Source organism: Chiloscyllium plagiosum, chromosome 17 (assembly GCF_004010195.1).
Source record: "Chiloscyllium plagiosum isolate BGI_BamShark_2017 chromosome 17, ASM401019v2, whole genome shotgun sequence".
NCBI lineage: Eukaryota > Metazoa > Chordata > Chondrichthyes > Orectolobiformes > Hemiscylliidae > Chiloscyllium > Chiloscyllium plagiosum.
In genome coordinates this window covers 27,239,170-27,257,631 of record NC_057726.1, presented here as the reverse complement: position 1 = coordinate 27,257,631, position 18,462 = coordinate 27,239,170, and the positions used below count along the sequence as shown (strand labels likewise).

Genomic DNA, 18,462 nt, shown 5'->3' with positions numbered 1-18,462 from the left:
AAAGGTTGAGAGACAAGAAAGGTATGATGATCACACTATTAATGTTCTATTGACCTTCCAATAGTGAGAAAGAGATAGATAAATGGAAGTTGGGGTTGAGGATAAAAGATTTCTGTAATGTGTACAGGAGAACCTCTTTGAATATGCCCTTCATCCAACAAGATGATACACTTTTCTAGATCTGGTGTTAGGAATTTGGACGAACCAATTGGCTATGGACAAACACTTGATAAAAATGATCATTTTATGAGGCTAAGATCAGAAATGGAGAAAAGCAATGAACAATCTTAAGTAGAACACAAATGGTAGAGGATCTCAGATCAGGACTCTTTGGAGGAAGACAGAAAGGGAGTATGATGAAACAAAAACAAGTGTGTATTATGTATGTTGGATGAACTCTTCAAGCAAGAATCAGGCCAAATAAAATAAGTTGAGGGGAGATATGCAACTAAAAAGAATGAGAACAAAATGGCAATAGTAAAAGGGAACAAAAAATTCTATTAGCATATAAATGGATAGTGTAAGATAATAAGGTTAGTCTTTTTTTGAACAAAGAGGGTGATGTGTCTTTAGGAGCTCAGGGTAAGGCAGGAAGATTTACAGCACTTTGTATCTAGTGTTTAGTAAAGTAAAACATCAGAAGTGGGGGCAAGAGAGGCAATGAAAGATATGAAAATTGTGAGGTGCGTGTAACTAGAGAGGCTAACTGTGGTGAGGGTCAATAAGTCATTTAATTCAGGTCACTAAAGGAATAAGGGTAGAACTAGTTGAAAGGTTTGCCATAATCTTTCAAATTTTGGTGGATACTGGGAAAATGGAGATTGGCAAATAGCTTTCAATGGGGATGATTTCAATTAACAAGACACACTGGCAAAATAGGCAGACAAATAGTACATGCAATCTGATGCAAGTGTGAGGTAATGTATTTTAACAGGAGGCATTTGATGCCATGATTCTAAAGAGTTACGCAGGCATAGAGGGTTATGTGCATAGAAAGTGGCAGGACATTCTGAGAGTGAAACCTGAGTGAAAAAGCAGATAAATTATGTTGATTTTTTAATAGAAGCTGTGAGGCAGCAGTGCTAACCACTGTGCCACCGTGCCGCCCATGTGCATAGAAAGTGGCAGGACATTCTGAGAGTGAAACCTGAGTGAAAAAGCAGATAAATTATGTTGATTTTTTAATAGAAGTCAGCTCAGGCCCAATCTAAAGTAGTGTGTTCAGTTCTGCTCAATAGACTTCGGAACAACGTGAGGATCCTTCAGAAGGTGTAAAGGAAATACACCAGAATGATTCCAGAATTGAGGGAATTTAGTTGAAAGGGGTGTATCCTTGGAGAGAATACTATTTAGTTAATTTTGTACATCTCTATTAAATCTTATGAGAGACTTAGACAAGATGGACAAACAAAGGTTGTTCCCATTCATTGGTTGCGTAAAGAATAAGAGACATGAATTTAAAGTATTGGGCAAGAGCTGCTGCAGAACGTAATAACTAAGCTTTTATGCAATGGCTGCAAATTTGATGGGAACTTAAGGAAAATAAATTTACAGTCACAAGAATGTAACATGGGATTGGTTTAGAAACAGCAGGCATGATCTACTGATACTGTATTCCCATTCACAATGAAGACAACACTTTGGATTATTAGCTTTTGTACCACAATAAAAGGAAGAATATAGTATGTTTACATTAGTTGTTTTAAAAACTAATATGTTGACAATTATAGCACAAATCTCACTTCAATTAAAAGTTCTTAATAGTCATGACTTTGTTGTTATAGTGAAGTATCAAAACCTTCTGTAAAGATCACTGTTTAAATGTTTCACTTAAAAAAAATAAATTTATAATATGTGGAGTTCTCCCACAATACAGTTTTGGTGACTCAAACTGATTTCCAATTTGTTGATTGCACATACATATTCCAGAGCAGCCTTACTGATTCACCTACTAGTTCAAATTTGACTCAAAAGGTACATTACCTCTATTTCTCTATCCACAGATGCTGCCAGACCTGCTGAGTATTTCCAGTACTTTGTTCTATCAGATTTCCAGCATCCAAAGTATTTTCCTTATTACTTTATAAACTTCATTCAAATAGGAAACAATTCTAAAAAAACTTAAACACGTTATCACTAAACCATTCCTTTAAAAATGTGAAGTGAAATCAAACATTAATGAGGCATTCCATGTTTCTGTACATACAAAAAAAAGTCTATTATCTCAGTCTTCATTTTGAGACTGTATTAATGAATATGAGACAAAACTCTGCGTTGGCAATGAAAGGGTGAAAGAGTAATGAAAACAAGGAAAAAATGGAGAATGTCTTGATAAACAAAGGTTTAAGTAAAGTCATCTATTGACTATGTCAAGGGACAACACAAAAGCATTGCAAGTTCAATTTAGCAATATAGAACAGCATTTCTTGTTTATTTGCTAAATCAGTTTTGGACATGTAATTTACACATTGCATCTTTTCTCATGATTGTTCATTATACACCAAATTATAGAGTGCTGGATATATGCTGTGCTCTCAGAACATCTACAGATCTGATAGTGCAATACACTGTAACTCACCAAATGAAATCTACTGCAAAAATATCCAACATGAAACCATATTCTACAACATTTGAACACCTGCAGAAATCACAAAAATATACAGATTTCATCTATTTTGGGCAACTTTAAGTATCTGTGCAATTTTTAAATAAGGTGCACTAATTTTAGGATTTAAAAAAATGTTGACTTGATTTTTCCTATACATACGTTTTGATAAAACTTCTGGATGCAGTGTCTAAGCAGACATTTCAGTTTGCATTATTCCTACAGTTGCGACAAGGTTAATATCTGTTGTCCTCAATTAACAATGAGCAAAACCAGTCTGCTCTGATTACAAATACAATAAGCATTGTTTCCTAAAAACCGCTGAAAACAAATCTGGAGTGGATATAGGTTTATGTCAAAACAATCTCAGCAGCAACACAGCAATCCATAGCACCACCCCACAAACCAAAAAAAAACCTATTTTATTTCCAATAATGCCTTCTAGTTTATTCAAAAACTGGAAATTCTTATTTTTTACCAGGCAGATTTGTATGCCAGTGTGAGTTATAAATTAGAAAGAATTACATTAAATTTTCTCAATATTTAAAACAATTAAAATTATGAGCCACGGTGGCAACTAGAGTCTAGACCAAATAGCTGTGAATTTTTCCACTGGCATCCAGTAGTTGCTTATAATTGATGATGTTTTTCTAAACTCAGCAAAATCATGAAATTGAATGTTGTCTGATAGCAGACAACTTATTAATGTTCATGGTTTATCACATGACGTGCACATCCGAGCTTTTCAGGTGGGTGAAGCTAAGTAACCACAGGAGAAGAATACAAGTGAAACAAACCAAGACACAAATACAACTTTTATTAAAAAGTGTATTAAAAAAAAAATCAAGCTTCGTTATTACAAGAATGTCAAAAATTAATGTCAAATCATAAGGACATCTTGTATTTCTACACTAAATTTTAACATGCAGAATATCAGCACTACTTAAGGTCATTATCAGGAATATGTAAAGGAAAATTCTTCATTTTATGCACGAAGTGGAGGGCTGATCTTAAAAGAAGCAAAAACACAACATTGGGCTATGCTGATTTGGTGATCTGTAAATATTGAAAATGTGGAATCAATAAAATTATCATGTGTACTTTCCAAATGAAGCATTCTTACACAACATAAAATATCAATGTTATATAACTGAACATAATAAGATCCAATGAAACAGTAGTATTAAAACTCTGATTTCCACAAAGCTGATAATTTGTGCAAAGCTCTGGTTCAATTACTGTCTATTCGAGAGGTGCAATAATTTTCTAGATCCAGATCTTCCACGGAACTAGTGAGCACTTTAAGGAGTGAATGGTTTAGTAATACCAAATATTTCAAGCATGAAAGCTATGTTAATAATCTTTATCTTGTAAAAGATGCCTGTCACCCTAATTTTAGCCCTAAATACTCACAATGAAAAACAATTCAATGTAAAATTCATGGCTAAATTAAAAATCAACAATTTTGCTATGATCCATTGTGCAAGAATGACATTCCTATTCCTTTCAACACAGTACAAAAGTATTCAGATAAAATTAGCTAAGCAAACGACATGCTTCAATTACTGAACAGGGTATTTCAAAGCTGAACACAGTACCAGTAATATGACAGATAATGAAAGGTAAGCAATAGCTGTGTTACCCTTAGGCTCCCTGACTACTTGGACACTATAATTATTTGTACCCAGATTTCCTATCCATTAGCTTTTAAAAGTTCATGCAAATGGAAGCATGTTAGTTAAGTTAGTTTGTTCCGCAAGTCTAACAATTACTTGGTTGAATTAGCAAATATTACAGCCAGTGGACATGGATACTTTTATTCTGATGAAACAGAATAGTTGGGACGAGACATGGAGGAAACAAACAGCTTCTGATGGAAACCTCTTGAATGTGGATTGAACAATCCAAAAGGAAATAAGTACCTTATATTTTAACTACTTGATGTCTTTAAAGATAAATTAATCAAATAAAACAACATTTTGGAATATTTATCTAAAATATTTAGAAGTATTTGGTTCATCTTATCATTCAATTAATTTGTTAAAGATACTCAATAAAAAGCAAAACTAATGCCAATTTGACATGTACAATAAGAAACACAAATGACTGAAGTTATATTATTACATAGAGATATTTATGATAATATGAATTGAATGGGATGTTGCTGAACAAACATAAGATTACAGACAGTCATAAATAGTAATATAAATGTGAAGAATTAACATGCACAATAAATTCAGTTTTGTTTTTAGCCAGCAACCTATATTCATTTTTTATCTATTTAGGCTGCTACCATGTGCTCCCATGATTATAGGCAGTAATGGAATCAGAACAGTACATGACAAAACAATATTTAGTATAAATAGTGAACTCAAAAGATGATCGTCTACGTAATTTTTTAAATCAGATTTTAGATTTCAGTTTTGTCTCTTGATAAAAACAATGGTGTGCTAAAATCAAAAAATAAAAATACATTTTCATTCAGCATGATCTGTTTAAATGGTTTCTCATGAAAAGACATATTTAAAATACATTTAGCCCTGTTACTTCACAGTGTGCCCCATAAATATTTGATTTCCTTTGAAAACAAGTATTTAAATCAGTCAAAAATGGTAGCAAAAGTGCCATTTCAAACTAATTTTGATAGTTTCACAAAGCCACCACAAAAACATGTGGTAAAGTTATTATTTGATTGTACTCAATTAGTACATATAACAAAATATTATACCATTTTATATATATTTGCGTGTATATACATGTACACATATATATAAAAAGAACCTCCCAAAAATGAAACTTACAATAGGTATAAACCATACAAATCTGAATAGAAATTCTGTATTTAAAACAACTGACCCAAAAGCTGGTCAGGCAACTGAAACTCCCTTCAGAACAAGCCTGTACGACCAAAAACATCCTCATTGAAGGGAAGTAGCTGCTTATCTTTTTTTTTGCATGGTTCAAAATATGCACAATAAGAAAATAGTTTCGATATTTACAGTAAACAGAAAGAATTTTTTTTATAAACATAAATACTCTTAAGTAGTACAGTGGACAGTTGACTGAAAAAAAATCACAAACATTATGGGAAATTACTGGTCACAATATTAGCTGAATAAAGTGCTGGAAATTTCACTGGTAAAAAACATTTGCCAACATTTTTCTCCCCAAGAGCTTTATATTCCCAAAAGGAAAAAGAGTTATTTCACTTACAATACCCAGCTCATCCCAGAAGTGCTAATAAGAGTGCTGCAAAAAAAATGAAAACAAAGCTTTTTTCTTGGTAAAGAGTGACCGCTCAAGTATTGTCTTACATCCATTTCTGCTTCACAAAGATATGTTCGTGTTTTTTAAAAAATGTACAATCATATCTACACTCCATAGAGATAATCACTTTAATTATTAGGCATGGATGAACATTAGGAACCAGTAATAGTCAATAAATTCTGCTAAAGTTGACAAGTAATTACATGTTACAGAAAATTGGGTTGTTTTAGTGAAGGTAGATAGATTTAGGCCAAGTATCCTCAATCAGATATTTTACCACTTTTCAGAGATTGCTATAGAAGTACCTTGCACCAAGGAAACCTGACTTGCTACCTGTAACGTAATACTGATTGACATCATGATAAACTGTACCAAAAACACAATATTTACATTAGATCTGTATAATACTCAAGTAGCTAGTAAAAGTTCACTTTAAATTAGGAAAGTATAAAGTTATGGAATATATTCAAATTCTGATACATATTAACATTACAAGCTTAACACTGAGTCCAAATCCAAATTTAAGTGAAAGTCAGTTGTTACTAGTATACAACAGCAAACAGCAGTTGAGATTAGCTTGCAGGGGAAATGTTCCCAATGATCTAAAAATTGCAATGGCTTCCAGATCATTTGCAATTCAAAAATAACAATTGGGAGATGTATAAGAAGTGATTTAACTTACATCACCACAAATGTTGCACTCAGTTTCAGAATTCCTCTCATGCACACAATTTTTAATTATGCATTTGACCTCTGTCACTGTTCAGTTACTAAAATTGAGAATTAGATCTTGTATATAGTGTGCAAAAGAAAATGTGCAACTTATTTACAATTCAATTAAAAATGAAAGTAACTGAGTAAGATAAAGCTGACCTCCTTAAGTGGCACTATTTAATAATACTGGGAATCCTACAGTATCAGAGAAACAAAAATATGAAATTTTCTTCAAATAGAGTGAAGGGTTTTGCTAGGTTTGACCACTACATGAAGCAGTACCCCAAACACACAATCCACTAACCTGAATAACTTGAAGGCTATTACCCTCCATTTTTAAAAATCTTTCTGGATGAAGAGAAGGTACTCAGGAAGGTAAAAGATAAGGCACCAATTATTTAGATTAGGGTGGGAATTTCCAAATAAAGAAATTGCACCCTTGAATTACTTAATGACTACTAGATATATCCTGATTGTTGCAGTTTCATACGAGATCGGTTTAACTCCATTTGCCACCTAAATGAAAACAGATCAGCATGCTTCCCATTTCTTCAATTTCAATCCTGGATGTCCAAATCAAAAGTCAGTATGATGCATATTTGTTTGCAAAGTGGCATTGATATTCAAACTCATCATTCAGAAACGAGGAAGGTAGCAATCTCTGCAAATGAACACTAGCGAAACCATCCAAGCATTTATTTTCTCAGCAGGTGACCCAGCTAGTGAGTCTCCATAAGAGTGTTTGTTTACGTAAACAGTGATTACTCCTATACTTGCAATCCTGTAAAAGTGAATATAGACTAATCAGTAACTATGGCGTTGTGTTGCTTAGAAGTTTAAACCCTGCCTCCTGGTTCTTAAATAACACATCAGGTGGACAGATGGTCCTAAAATTCAGATTACCTAGCAAACAAGAGGAAGAGTTTGCAGGTCCTTTTCAAATCAAATAACCATACAGACATGCTCAACCGAGCTAACTGATTATTTAACTGCTGCCCGATAGACTATCCTCTGTTAATGAGTAGAAAGGTCATTTATTTGATTGCTGTTGAGAAGATAACTTTATGATGCAGATGGAACAGGCTTCAGGCAGTGAGCAAAGGTATAAAGGACTCTGGTTTAAAATTAACAGGCTCTAGGTAGAGGCAGAAAAAGTTATTTTCCCTTTGTGGGCTAATGGATATGTTACATATACTGTCAATGCAAGTAATCAAGAGAGCTGACATTTGAAAACAGGACTGGAAGTGACAACTATAGCTAAATTTGACATAGTGCTTCAGAAAGCTGTATGTATAATATCTCAAATGTAGTGTCTGCAATGCCACCTCTCATATCAATGATGGCATTTATTCCATACAAGTGCACTAAGCTGTTCCGATTTTTGCAAGTTATTTATTCATGGATTTAGTGAGCTCTGCCTTTTCAAGAGCTGCTGAATTAGTGAGCAGAGTTTCCTGATAGGAACACAAGTTAAGTTCTCTCTTGCTTCTTTGTTTACTATCAGAATATGGCCAAGTTAACTGAAGACTCATTCCTGAGCTTATAATACAATAGTAAAAATAAACTCTGTGGACCCAATGGAAGAATATAGAGAGATTGCTAGCCTTCCCACATCACTGTTTATTAGGATCACAGATGTTTTTAAAAAAATCTAGTATAGACAAAATACATAAAATAATTAAATCCATTTTCCATTTGCTGAGTATCTTCATTGTTGCTAGATTGGCTCCTACCCCAGATGAAAAGACTTTTGTATCTCCTTGTCTGTGCTAAATTCTGAAGTGGTGTTGCCAGGGTGTACTGCCTTTTATTACCTCATGGATTCATGCTTTGTGGATAGTTCCCACAGTCAGATCATGCATTTTCTAACCGACATAACACATTTTTAAATTTGTTATCAGCATTCTTAATTTCCTGGCTAACCGACAGTTACCATGGGTTTATTGACAATCATAAATGGTTACTGCCTAATTACAATTACATCAAAGCATTTTAACACTTGGCAAGTTGATCAATTGTAGGTTTACACTTTGTAAGATAGCTTACCTTTTGGAGTGAGATGCTAATAAGTAAAGGAGTTATTAAAAATTTGCATTTATGCACTCAAAGGTTTAGAAATGGAGGACATGAACTGGCTTAAAAGCTGAAATGGATATAAGCAATATCAATCCCTTCGTAGAACAATCATGTAGTCTGCTTTCCCTTCATACAATAGCATTCTAGTTTCACAAAGTTCGAAATTTCTTCATATCTTCTTAAACTGGCATTGTATAAAACTCTAAAAGACAAGAAATAAGTTAACCAATTTGCACAAACCATTCTCGTTATATGCATTAAAAATGCTGCACTTCTTGGAATAGCAGAATCACAAGTTAAAATCAATTATGCTATCATATGAATATTTAGTATATTTATATCAAATTGCTTTCTCTAACATTTTAACATAGGGAAAATTATTGTTGGCAATCATTATTTTGCAGAATGATTCACACCTATGGAAATACACTACTTTTATAATTTATATCATGATGTTTGGGAATAAAATCTGCACAAACTTCTACTTATCAGTACTTCCTTCTCTTAATCATTAAAACAAAACTAAATTTAATGTTTGCCATATTAAGTCACGTTTCAGTAAAATAACACAGGTGGTTTTTAAATCTTTAATAATTTGAAGTCAAACTGATAGGCCACTTTGCATTAAAAGCAAATTAGATGGTGTTATGTGGGTATTGGGGGTACTGCCCCTTTACAAGAGCTGGTCAGGTGACCTGGTGGGACAGAGATTATGTCCAGGCTAGAAACGGCTGTGGAGGTGCGAATATCACCAATAATGTTCATCTTCAGATTTACCATTTGTCTACCTAGTTTCAAAAGTAGTACCAACATAACAGCTTGCTCTCTCTCTCTAAAAAAAAAAGGAAAATTTTTGGCACTGTATTTTTCAATGATAAAGCAGGATTCTGAACTACTAATTAAAGGCTTACAGGATAATAGATATATGTGAAATAAAAGTATTAAAGAGACACAAAGAGTAAGACAGAAGAATTGGTATTAATGGGAAAACTTGTCACTACAAACAAAAGTGGTTAAGCAGCATGTGTTAGGCAATGGTAGCCTGGAGGATGAGTTTAAACAGTGCATTAAGGACAACTTCACAGAAGCTTACATTCTGGAAACCTATTAGAGAACAGCTTTTTTTTTTTGACTTGGTAGTGTGCAACAATACTCATTATTTAAGAATCTCAAAAGTAGGATCATCTAGGAATTGTTTCATGATATAAAGTAAGAAATGTGGGTCTTGGGCTCGTGTTTTAAAAAATGTAAAACGCAATTCAAGGATATGAAAGCAAAAAAAGTAGATTGAAAATATTTGTTAAAAGTGAAAACAGCAGATAAGCAGTGGTCGACATTTAAAGAGCTATTTCATAGTTTCATAATAAGATACATTCCAAGAGGAAGAAATATGCTACTCCAAGGATCACTATCCATGGCTAACTAACAAACACAAGGGTGATATTAACTTGAAAGAAAGGATGTACACTACCAAGATAAACAATGATATTTGATTTGAAGATTTGAAGTTTCATAAAAGCAAAATAAATGCTTCCATTTATATAGAAACAGTACATAGAAAAAATATATAGAAACAGCATTGGTCACCTAGAGGATGAAACTGGGGAATTCATAATGGGACACAAGAAGCTTTGAACTATTTTACATTTCTACTCTGGTGATTAGAACGTGGCGAAAGTAAGGACTACAGATGCTGGAGATTAGAGTGGTGTTGGAAATGCACAGCAGGTCAGGCAGCTTCCAAGGAACAGGAAAATCGATGTTTTATTCACCATTTTATTGAAAGCCTTCTGAAATCTCTACTAATTATATGCTCAAAACTTTCAGTAGATCTATAAAACATGATTTCCCTTTCATAAATCTATGCTGACTCTGCAGTCCTCTCACTGTTTTCCATATGCTCTGCTGGTAAATTTGTTATAATAGGCTGTAACATTTTTTTCTACTATCAATGTCAGGCTAATTGGTTTCTTCCTCTTTTTTTGAGTAGTAGAGATACATCAGCTAACCACCAATCCACAGCAACTGTTCCAGAGTCTAGACTCTAGAAAGATGACCACCAAGGCAACCAAATTTGAACAGTCACAACCTTAGGTACTCCAGGATGTAGACTAACCCCTGGGGATTTAAATCAGCCTTTAACCCCATCAATTTCCCCAACATCATTTCCCGACTAACAGCGATTTCCTTCACTTCCTCCATCTCACTGGATCCTGTGTTCCCTAACATTTTCAGGACATGATTTATGTCCTTACTTGTGAAAACAGAACAAATGTACTTAATTGGTATGCCATCTATTTGTTCCCCATTATAACATTTCTGACTGTAAGAGATCTAGATTTGGCTTCACTAATCTTTTTCTCTTCACGCACCTATAGAAGCTTTTACAATCAATCAGTTTGTATTTTCCCCATTAGGTTAGTCGCATACGCTTATTTTCCCCCTTTTTAATCAATCCCTTTGACCTCTTTTGCTGAAATCCACTGCTCCCAATCCTCATGTCTGCCTACTTCTTTTGGCCAATTTGTATGCACTTTTCTTAGAGCGATACTATCCTAATTTTCCTTGTTAGCTATGGTTGTGCCACGTCTCCAGTTTTAATTTTTGTGCCAGACAGTAATGAAGAATTGTTTTAGATTCTCTTTACACGATTGTCATTGTCCATCGTCCATTATTCCTTTAAGTAATGTTCCCCAATTTACTACAGCCATCTTGCACCTCAGATCATCATAGTTTCCTTTATTTAGATTCAGGACCCTAATCTCTGAATCAAAGATGTCACTCTCCATCTTAAATGAATAATTCTATCATATTATGGTCACTCTTCCTCAAGGGCTCTCACACAGCTAGATTGCTAATTACTTCTTTCTCATTAAACAATACCCTGTCGAGGGTAGCCTGTATTGATTCCTTAGTGTACAGATCCATCAAACCATCTTGAACACATGTCAGGAATTCCTCCTCTACAGTATTATCATTGATTTGATTTGCCAAATCTTTACGCAAATTAAAGATGCCCCTAATTACAACTGAATCTATATTGCTAATTTCCTGTTTAATTACTTCCCCAACATTACCCCTACAGTTTGAGGGTCTATTTACAATCCCCACTATTTTCTGGGTTTCTAACCTCGACCCATACAGATTCAGAGCTAATATCTTTTCACACTATTGTGTCAATTTCCTCTTTAACCAGTAATGCTACCCAACATTTTCATGTTTGTCTATATCTCCTAACAACTGAACCCTTCTGGATATTCAACTGGTATCCCTGATCATCCGGCAGCCATAATTCTGTAATCCCAACTATATCATTCCTTTTATAGCTATTTGCACGATTAATTCATCCACTTTAGTCTGAACATGTCATACCTTAAGTCACAGGATGTAAAGCTTGTTTTGCACTTTCTTAGACTCGTTTGCATTATTTTTGCACTACGGCTCTGTTCGATTCTTGCTCTAGAAGTCTCTACCCATCACCATTCTTACTTCACATTCTGTTTTTGATTTAGCTCGTTTTCCTCTCTTTTGATTCCCTACATAGTTCCCACACCCACTGCCATTTCAGTTTAAACTCCTCCCAAATGCTCTAGCAAATAGTCTCCCTTGGTCCATCCCGGGTGCAAACCATCCAGCTTGTATCAGTCCAACTTCCTGGAGAACTGGTCCCAAAATCCCAGGAACTTGAAACTCTTCCCCTCGCACCATTTCTGCAGCCACATATTCCTTTGATATATTCTGCTATTTCCACATTGACTAGCAGATGGCTCGGGTAACAATCCCTAGATCACTACCTTGGAAGTCTGACTTTTTAAACTTAATATCTAACTCGCTACATTCAACTTTTAGAATCTCATCCTATTGATATTGATGTATATCGTGACCAATGGCTATGACTATAACGTAACCAAATTTGCTTGTGATACAAAGATAGAGTTGAAGGTCAATGAGCACAAGTGACTGGACATTTGGGGGGTTTGTAATCCAAAGTGATGCCAACATGCAAGTTCAATTCTTGTACTGGCTGAGATTAGCATGATGAATTCTCCTTCTCAACCTCTGCCTTCTCCTGAGGCTTGGTGATCCTCAGATCAAACCACCACTAGTCATCTCACTGTAATGAGAGAGGAGCCCTATGGCCCACTAACAGTATGGTGACTTTCCATCTGGGAGGGAGTGGCCTAGTGGTTTTTAATCATAAGACTAATAACCCAGAAATTCAGCTGATGTTCTGGGAACCTGGGTATGAATCCTGCCACAGCAGATGGTGTAATTTTCATTCAATAAAAAACTGTAATTTAGAATTTAATGATGACCATTGCTGATTGTTCTTCAGGGAAGAAAATCTTCCATCCTCAGCTGGTTGAGCCTGCAGTGATTCAGACACACAGTAACCTGCCCTCTGAAATGACCTTGCAAGCTGCTCAGCTGTAATGATTGCTATGAAGGAATAGCCCAACCCATCAGCAAAAGAAAATGCTAAAGCATTCACAATAATTTTCAGCCAGAAGTGCTGAATGGATGATACATCTTGGCTAATCCAATGGTCCCCACCATCACAGATCCAGACTAATGGATTCACTCCACATGACACCAAGAAAAGGGTATTGAACACTGCAAAGGCTATGGGATCTGACAATAATTCCAGCAATAGCATTAAAGACTTATGCTACAGAACTTGTCACATCTCTAGCCAAGTTATTCAGTATAACTACAAATCACATAACACCAGGTTATAGTTGAACAGATTTATTTGAGTGTACAAGCTTTCACACACTGGCATCTACCTGACAATATGGAAAATTATCCTGGTATGTCATGCGCACAGAAAAGCAGAACAAACCCAACCTGGACAATTACTGCCCCATTAGTCTATTCTCAAACATCAGTAAAATGATAGAAGGTGTCATCAACATGCTTTTAAGTGGCACCTGCTCACTTGACACACAATTTGGGTTCTGTCATGGCCACAGATCCTCATGACCTCATTACAGCTGTGGATCAAACACTGACAAAAGAGATGAATTCCAGAGAGGAGCCGAGAGTGACAGCCTTTGACATCAGGGGGTTATTTGACAGATTGTGGCATCAAGGAGTCCTACGAAAAGTGGAAGCGATGGGAATCAGTCTCTTCACTGGTTGGAGTTACATTCAGGGTATAGTAAGATGTTTTCTTTTGTTGGAGGTCAATCATCTCAGTTTCAGGGCATCTCAGCAGATCATCATCAGGGTAGTGTCCTCAGTCTAATCACCTTCAGCTACTTCATCAATGACATTCCCTCCATCGAAAGGTCATAAAGGGATGTTCAGCACCATTTGTGACTCCTTGGTACTGAAGCAGTCCATGGCCAAATACAACAAGAGACAGAAAATATCCAGGGTTGGAATGAAATGTGGCATGTAACCCTTATGCCACACAAACACCAGGCAATGATCATCTCCAGTAACAGGCAATCCGGGTGGCACAGTGGTTAGCACTGCTGCCTCACAGCGCTAGAGACCCGGGTCCAATTCCCGCCTCGGGCAACTGTGTGTGTGGAGTTTGCACATTCTCCCAGTGTCTGCGTGGGTTTCCTCTGGGTGCTCTGGTTTCCTGCACAGTCCAAAATGTGCAGGTTAGGTGAATTGGCCATGCTAAATTGCCCGTAGTGTCAGGTGAAGGAGTAAATGTAGGGGAATGGGTCTGGGTGGGTTGCTCTTCGGAAGGTCGGTGTGGACTTGTTGGGCTGAAGGGCCTGTTTCCACACGAAGCAATCTAATCTAATTGCCACTCCTTGATGTTCAGTGGCATTACCATCACTGAATCCCTCACTATGAGGGTTACCACGGACCAGAAACTCAACTGGATTTGCCATATAAATACAGTGACTATATAACGAGGTCTGTAGTTAGGCTGATCACAGCAAATAACTCACTTCCTAACTCCCCAAAGCCTGTCCACTATCTAGAAGGCACAAGTAAGGAGTGTGATAGAATACTCCCTACTTGTCTGGAATGAGCACAGCTCCAACAACACAGAAAAAGCCAGACACCATCCAGGACAAAGGAGCCAGCTTGAACAACATCCACTCCCTCCATTGCATACGCTGATGCTTAGTAGCAGCTGTGTGTACTATCGAGGAGAAAGTGAGGACTGCAGATACTGGAGATCAGAGCTGAAAATATGTTGCTGGAAAAGCGCAGGTCAGGCAGCATCCAAGGAGCAGGAGAATCTACGTTTCGGGCATGAGCCCTTCTTCAGCCCTTCCTGAAGGGTTCATACCTGAAACGTCGATTCTCCTGCTTCTTGGATGCAGCCTGACCTGCTGCGCTTTTCCAGCAACACATTTTCAGCAGTGTGTACTATCTACAAGATGCACTGCATAAGTTCAACCAAGATCATTAGACAACACCTTTCTACACAACCACTTCCACACAGAAGGTCAAGGGCAGCAGACTGCTGGGAACACCACCAACTGCAAGTTCTCCTCCAAACCACTCACCATTCTGATTTGGAAAAATATCACCATTCTTCCACTGTCACTAGGTCAAAATCCTGGAACTTTCTCCTTATTGGAATTGTGGGTCCACCTACAGCACACCACCTTGGTGGTAATAAGCGGGCAATGGTTAAGTATAATGTAGAAAAACATGATGTGCTGAATCCTATGGAACAAAGGAATTTGGGTGTTTTTGTTATTAATCACAGGTGATCAGTGTAATCAAAATAACAAAAGGAATGTTGGTCTTTGTTGCATGGAGGATGGAGTATAAAAAGTAAGGAAGTCTTGCTTCCACAATATGAGGCATCGGCGACACTAGGCCTGAAGTACTGTGCGCTGTTTGGTCATTTTAAAGTGGGGTATACTTGCATTAATAGCAATTCAGCAAAGATTCACCAAGCTGTTTCTTGGGGAGAAGTGTTTCTTATGAGGAAAGTTGATAAATCAGCCTATACTCAGTGGTATTAGATAACCAAAAGATTTTGTGGGGGCTTGACAAGATAGATGCTCGGGGGAAATGAATAAAAGACTGTTTGGGCCTCAACTAAAGGGTGCAAAACCAATTTATGGAAATAATTTCACAAATGAGTGATTTCAGTTAACAGAGATCAGAGAAGCTTGGGTTGTTCTCAGAGAGAAAATTGAAAGGAAATTTAACAGAGGTGTACAAATTCATGAGTATCAATCACAGAAAAGTATTGGAATCTAGAAGGAAGTAATAGCAGAACATTTAGAAAATAATCCAAGAAAGCAGAGTCCTGGCTTCATGAAAGGGAAGTAGTGGCTGCCTAATTTATGAGAGTTTTTCAAGGAAGTCTCAACCAGAAAGGAGAGAGAGAGAGAGAACCAGCACATATTGTATGTCTGCTATTACTTCTTTAATAATTAATTGTAGTACTTTCCAACAATAGATATTAGGCTATTTTGCTTACAGTTACCTCCTTTTTGCCTCCCTCCCTTTATGAATATGGTGTCATATTGGCAGCTTTCCAATCCTCCTGTACTTGGTGGAATCCAAGGATTTTTGGAAAATTACTACCAAATGCATTTACTATCTCTCTAGCTACTTTTAGGATCCTAGTATGCAGGATATCATGACCAGGGAACTTATCTGCCTTTAGTTCCATTAATTTGTCTGATACTATTTCTCAAGTGATGTTGAAAGTACTTAATTCAACATCCCCCCTCCCGCCCCCCACTTCCTTATTCTTCAGTATTAATGGGATGTTCTAAGTATCTTCCACTGTAAAGACCGATGCAAAATAAATACCTGTTTAACTCTGTGCCATTTCCTTATTCCCCATAACTGTTTCCCCAGATCCATTTTCTAAGGTGCCTATTAACTTTGACTTCTCTCTTCCTGTTTATATATTTAAAGAAGTTCTTGTCAGTTTATATTCCTCACTAGTCTGTGCTCATTGTTTAATTCTCTCTATTACATTTTTACTCCTCCGTTATTAGATTCTGAATTTGTCCCAATCTTCAGGCTCATCACCGACTGGCAGTGAAGTGCTTTGATAACACTAAAGCGGTCACAAAAAATGAATAGAAATTCCATTCCGGGACCTGATCAAATGTACCCTAAAACTCGGTGGGAGGCTAGGGAAGTGATTCCTAGGCCTGTTGTTGAGATGTTTATATCATCAATACCCACCCAGGTGGGGTGAGGAAGACTGGAGGTTGGCTAATGTAGTGCCACTATTTAAGAAAGGTGATAGGAAAAGTCAGGGAACGATAGACTGGTATGCCTGACATCGGTGGTCAGCAAGTTATTGGAGGGAGCCCTGAGGGACAGGATTTACATGTATTTGGAAAGGCAAGGACTAGTTAGGGATAGTTAACATAGCTTTGTATGTGGGAAATAGTGTCTCAATAACTTGAGTTTTTTGAAGTAACAAAATGGATTGATGAGGCAGGGTGTGAACACAATCTATATGGACTTCAGTAAGACATTCAACAAGATTCCTCAGGGTAGACTGGTTAGCAAGGTTTGATCACATCGAATACAGGGAGAAGCAACCATTTGGATATAGAACTGGCATGAAGGTAGAAGACAGAGGATGGTGGTGGTGGAGGGTTGCTTTTCAGAGTTGAGTTAAATGACCAGTTGTGTGCCGCAAGGACTGGTGCTGGATCTGCTGCTTTTTGTCATTTATATAAATGGTTTGGATGTCAACATAAGCTTGCAGACAACGCCAAAATTGGAGGTGTAGTGGACAGCAAAGGTTACTTGAGTGTACAACAGGATCTTGATCAGATGGCCAAGGAGTGACAGATGGAGTTTAATTTAGATAAATGTGAGGTGTTGCATTTAGAAAGGCAAGTCAAGGCAGGACTTACATACTTAATGGTAAGGTCCTGGGGAATGTTGCGGAATAAAGATACTTTGGAGTGCAGGTTCACAGTTCCTTGAAAATGAAGATACAGTTAGATAGGATAGTGGAGGTGGTGTTTGGTATGCTTGCCTTCATTGGTTAGTGCATGGAGTATAGGATTGAGCGGTCATGTTGCAGCTCTACAGAAAATTAGTTAGGCCGTTTTTGGAATTCTGGTCTCCCTGCTATAGGAAGGATGTTGCGAAACTTGAACCAAGAAATCATGCAAGAGAGAAAGCACGTGACAGTGAGCAAGAGCGACAGCATGCAAAAATGCAGACATGTGAATTCTTGTCTATTTCCAGGCTACCTAGAAGGGACAAAAGTTCTATTGGTTTGTTCAAAGTTAAATGAAGGGTAAGGATGCAGACATGCTAGGGATTTCTACATCAGGAGCTTGAATTTCTGACTCTGGAAGAGACTTTTTGGAGAGGCTAGTTGACTCAGTTGAGGTCCAGACTTAATGAGGGTTAATCTTTTTTTGAGGAAGTGTGAAGGTTGGTCTTTTATTTGACAAATTAAAAAGGTAACAACAGGGGCAATGCAGCCTAACCCTATACAACCACATTCCCCATGGGACCTAAATTAAAGTTTCACAAATGTAGAGTTGAAGAATGGAGTGGGTTAGTGGCATCTGATACCACTGGTCACATGTAAATCATAAAAATTGCAGTAGGGATTTATCCTGTGTATATATTTGGGTCTCAAATTTTTACATAGAAAAATACAGCGCAGTACAGGCCCTGTGGCCCTCGATGTTGCGCCGATCCAAGCCCACCTAACCTACACTAGCCCACTATCCTCCATATGCCTATCCAATGCCCGCTTAAATGCCCATAAAGAGGGAGAGTCCACCACTGCTACTGGCAGGGCATTCCATGAACTCACGACTCGCTGAGTAAAGAATCTACCCCTAACATCTGTCCTATACCTACCACCCCTT

The 18,462-nt window shown here is 36.9% G+C and overlaps 1 protein-coding gene across 1 annotated transcript in view; it reads right to left on the bottom strand.

Annotated features, from left to right (window-relative positions):
• Positions 1-1,110: 1,110 nt before the first annotated feature.
• The window catches only part of LOC122558720 (nuclear factor of activated T-cells 5-like), a 236,777-nt gene continuing 219,425 nt past the window's right edge, over positions 1,111-18,462 (bottom strand). The window contains exon 16 of the mRNA XM_043707513.1: positions 1,111-8,864. The gene's annotated coding sequence lies outside the window, so the exon portion shown is untranslated. The remainder of the gene's footprint in view (positions 8,865-18,462) is intronic.